At 45.3% G+C, this 5,061-nt stretch overlaps 1 pseudogene; it reads left to right on the forward strand.

Annotated features, from left to right (window-relative positions):
* The first annotated feature begins 353 nt into the window (after positions 1 to 353).
* On the forward strand, positions 354 to 2,209 carry LOC144159180 (fatty acid synthase-like; annotated as a pseudogene).
* The last annotated feature ends 2,852 nt before the right edge of the window (positions 2,210 to 5,061 follow it).

Here is a 5,061-nt window from a genome sequence, read left to right on the forward strand (position 1 = left end):
CGACAGCTTTCACATTTAGTGCAACTTCATTAATTTTTGGACCTACGTTTAGCATTAGGCCAGCCTTTACATTACAGCTTGGTCACCGTCGCTTCAGGTGTTCTATGGAAGGCAAACGAAGCTAAGCATGCAAGCCCTGTTGCTTACGCGAGCTCTTACGAATTTGTAACAAAGCAGCAAAATCAAAATGAATCTAAAGCAGCTTTGTTTATTATGTGAGTTATTTAATGGCGAATAAATGACAGTTGTTCTAAGTCCTCTTTGCCACGGGTGATATGTTTTGTGGCGGGGGCCTGCAGTATTTCCTTAAGTGCGCTTCCAAATGTCCTTGTTATTTTCATTTGCAGAAAACCATGTCTGATGACGAAATAGTCAGCAGTGGCTTTTCGGCTCGCTTTCCTCAAGCGGACAGCCTTAGTGAGTTCGGTGAAAAGCTCTACAGGGGTGATGACTTCATCACTGAAGACAATGCCCGATGGCCCCATGGTAAGTGGTTACACTCGTACAGCTTACGGCAGATACTTGTACCAAATGTCCCATGAACGCAGTACGCCAACGAATATGGGTTCGGTTGCGACATATGTTCACATACGGCGTGAAGTGTGCATGACAGGGAGTTTTTGAAAAAGGAATTAATCTTTTTTTAATTGTTGGTATTCTAGAAAAACGTATTGGTATAAGAAAAACTTATACCAAACTTGCGTTGTCGTTGTAATAAATTACAAGAAAGCCAATTTGTCTTAACCACCAACAAAGGTGTATTTAAAATGAAAAATGAAGATTAAATGAAAACAGCTGAAGAAAATTCCCGCAGCCAGTTGCTGTAACTCGAGTGCTGTGAAACCCGAGCCCTCTTTACGAACAAACGCCATCCTTCACGTTTTTTAGGGACTTCTGTTGCATTTCTGATTACATCCATTACGCGAGTGCTCCGTTGCTTTTACCGTTGCCTTCACGTAAGCAGCCCAACAGTTGCTTTAGAGTACAACATCCCAGTTCGGCTGGATTTCTTTCTGGCTTGCATTTCGTTTCCAGGGTGTTCTTGCGTGAATTCGTTTCGGTCGTATTAAATTTTGCGAGTTTTACGGTAGAAGAGACATGTCTGTTGCAAGCCTCCGCCGTACTGATAAAATGCCTGCAACCAGTGGATGTAACAGTAGCGCAGCTGGTTCCTTCAGGGGATAGACGTTTGTTGTGGCCGCAAAATGAGAAACACTACCGCAAAAAAGGTGGGATTCGTGAATAAATGCCTCATTTTATGTGCCTGCTTCCTTCCTGCGCCATGTGCATACTAGGCCCACGCCGAAAGAAAGCACGGTGACCAAAGCGTCAAGTAATATTAAGCTTAATTGATTATATATATAAAGAACGCAGCCACCAAGCCCAAACCGTATAAAAAGAAAACAGTTCGATGTGATCGTAAAGACCAGTTTCCCCGCGGAATATAGTTCAAAATAGACGAAATAGACCAATAGAGCAAATAGTTCAAATTAGGTATTGTTCAGCCGAGAAAGGGAACCTTCCACTATGCCAAAACCTCTTGACCGCATCCGCTTAAATATTTCCTTAATCCCATTACAAGCTCTCAATTCATCAAGCGGCATTAGGTGAAGCTTTTAAATCTTCAGTTCCGCAATTAAACAACGGGCCCTAAAAAGCTTCCAGCGGGAAATGCAGTGCCAGATATAGCACAAAGCCTAATTACGAGTTCCTCCAATCCTGATAAAGGCCTTGCGAGCTTTCAAAATGTGCGCTGATATCATACTTAGGTAATGTTTTCAGCAATATTCTGTGGCATTCATCTCTTCAGGTTTTGATGGCCTCCCGGACCGCTTTGGAAAAATACGGGATTTGTCCAAGATTGACGCCGAGTTCTTCGGGGTTAACCCGAAGCAGGAAAAATGATCGACCCTCAGCTGAGGCTGCTGCTGGAGACGTCTTACGAGGCTATCATTGATGCGGGGTACGACCCAGTGACCTTACGCGGATCCAACATAGGCGTTTTTGTCGGCTGCTGTGTGTCCGAGACGGCCAGCGCCAGCTCAATTGCGGGGGCCGAAGAAGCCGACGGTTAGGCTCTGCTCGGCTGCAACCTTGCCATGTTTTTCAACCGCATATCCTATTGTTTCGACTTCCATGGTAGGTGCCACGTTTTACGAAGTTTTTCGGCTTGTTACTTTGGAAAGAATTCTTTGTCATGGCTATCAGCTTAGCGAGCGTAAAGATATATCAGTGCGTTACAACCAAACGAGCAGCTGCCCCTTCGGTGTGGTTGTGGCTGAAATACTGTTATCGACCGCAAAAAAATAAATCTTGGCAACACAGAACCTACATTCAAGTAGCTCCCACTCCTTTTCAAATGTTCTGCTGCATTTACTGTGACAAATAGCAGCAGTTCGAATCTTTAATACAATTGCTACTTAGATCAAAGCATCCGCGTCCTCTTATGCTTCGCGGAAACTGTCTAATACAGTACTCCTTAATCAACCTCATTTGCCAACGCTTTTACAAAAAACACAATTTTAGCCTTGGCAACTATTATTTGGAGCTAAAATTCCACATCTCACGTACTAATATCATAGCTAAGATCCTATATAAAAAACTGATGGCATGGATCTGTGGACTCGGACGGTTTCTCGATAAACAGTTTCAATTTTACAAGGTCAGAGTTTATTCACAATGTTGGGGTGGTGGGGACATTTTTTTTAATTGAGCTATGCTTCCAAATATTAGGTGTGTTATGGTAAAATACGTCAGCATAATTCTTGAACGCCCAATTTCGTGGGCCACACCATAGTTGATTTAGTTGTGGTACGTTTGGATGCGCTACTATAACTTTGAAACCACCACTCCTGGTGGTGATTTTCTGCTACAAAGCCTTTGAACACTGAGAAAACCTAAAGTCATATCAGCCTTCAATTGGAAATCGCTATCGTACCGTGACTCATTCTTGCTCATTGGGCTACCGGTTATTTTTAGGTAGCCAACTTTTCTAAAGCCCAGCTATCGTTGGATTCTTCCTGGTTTAATTTCCCAACAGGCAAAATACTAGCAACACCAATAAAGCAGCATGACATCTTTCGCGAGGACTCGGACTGCAGTAGCTGGGAATTGCGCTCGCGACAACAGAAAATTGCTGCTCTCTGAAGCCTAGCTAAGCAATCAAAACGCCCCTCCAACGACTCTGCTATTATCTTTAGGCAAAAAATGTGTTCAGTATTTCAGCAGCAGCAACAACAGTGTTGGCGACAAGTCTGTAACAGCATGCCAGGACGCCAGGACAGTCGAATGCGCGGATGAAGCTGGCTCGCCAGTCGGGCCAGGGCTTGTCAGCGTTTCCTGCCGTCCCCAATTCATACCACTTCTTCGCCTTCCCTGAAAGGTATACTCGTACGTTATTTATCCGATCAGAGTCTGTTATTCAGTGATTGTTGGAGCACGCGTATTTGTAGAACTGAATCCATGCCACTGGACTTGAGGTGGTACCATCAAAACAATCAGGCTTAACCTCCTCTCTGTACCGGGACGGATCACGACTCAATTCCATGAAGGACATAAATTGCTGTTGCTGCTGAAGTTGTTGTTCTTGCAAACGCAAAATGTGTTCCATGATACGCGTGAGTTCCTCTGGATGGTCTCACCTTGCGTTCACTGATTCACTTGGCTTAATCACCCAAGCTTGAAAATCAGCGGCGCACATGTTCACCTTGATGTTACTCTTCAACGCTAACTCGTCTAGCGTCAGTTTAGCTTTTGTGGCAAGGAAAGATATGAAGTCAGGTGTGCTGACCTTTTCTGGGAGCATCACGGTCGCATCATCCCCGTCCTCTTGGTAACCGTTGACCACCAGACCACCATCTTCACGCCGGGTCAGATTGAACAACACTCACATTGCCCGGAATAGTCGGCTGCGCCAAATGTAACGTTCCCCTTTTTGGGTCGAGTTCACTAAGTAGACAAACAACAGTCCGGTTCTCATCCTTTCACCTCCTCTTCTTCCTCCTCCTCTGCTGGCTGCTGCCTGGCTCCTCGTCGATCTCTTCCTCTTCCTGTTACATGTCTGTCTGTCTGTCTGTCTGTCTGTCTGTCTGTCTGTCTGTCTGTCTGTCTGTCTGTCTGTCTGTCTGTCTGTCTGTCTGTCTGTCTGTCTGTCTGTCTGTCTGTCTGTCTGTCTGTTGGCAGCGGCTCATCCGAGTCTGACGATTCAGACGACATGTCGACTGCGCGGGAGAGTGCGGACCATGAGCAATCGTAGCAAACGATGCAGCAAACGTCCCTGACGTCACGGAAACCGGGACATCACATTGTCCGTCCTGCATTGGAACGGACATTTGGCGCGCGACGACCGAATTTGAAACTGATTGGAATAAATGCGTTATAATTAATTCTACGCTGGCGGCTGACCGCTTTTGGTCGATTTTTTTAATTACTGTCTTTGGTCTATTCTTTAATTACAATAGGTGTTCTTTACAGCATAAAAACCGAAAGCGAGAAATTTAGTGGCAGTACTCCTTTAAGAAACCACAGAAACCGCTTACCTGGCACCAAAGCCGTGGCTCGGTAAACAAATTCGGGCCGAGCTATTATAAAATACAGCACCCCCCGGGAAATCATCGACTGAGCGCCATCACGGTCGTCACCGATACAGCGGCTCCGCATAACAACTCTCTACCAAATACGTGGATGCAAACCTACACAAGGAGAGGCGATATAGCGGGATCAAGTTAATTCAAGGAAATTCAAATATGAGAACACAGTATACACCGAGTCGGGGTCTCACGAAATTAGAAGGCAGCAATTGTCGTAGTTGGCTTCTCTGGCAATCTTTGTGACTGAATGACCCTCATACATACAGGAACAAAGAAGCGGAAGTTGGAGCCGTTCTCTTAGCAATCCCACTACCGGAAGTAAAGGGCATTATATAATACTGTTGGGTGCAAGCAGGATACCTAAATGTTTCGGTAAGATACTACAGCCTACAATGAAGAAAGTGAAGGACGTCATCAGGACACCCGGGCATGAGGGTTTGAAGATATCAAGGCGCCAACCAAGAGGCACGCG

Source organism: Haemaphysalis longicornis, unplaced genomic scaffold (assembly GCF_048455015.1).
Source record: "Haemaphysalis longicornis isolate Haplotype H1 unplaced genomic scaffold, Haemaphysalis longicornis Haplotype H1 scaffold_1, whole genome shotgun sequence".
NCBI lineage: Eukaryota > Metazoa > Arthropoda > Arachnida > Ixodida > Ixodidae > Haemaphysalis > Haemaphysalis longicornis.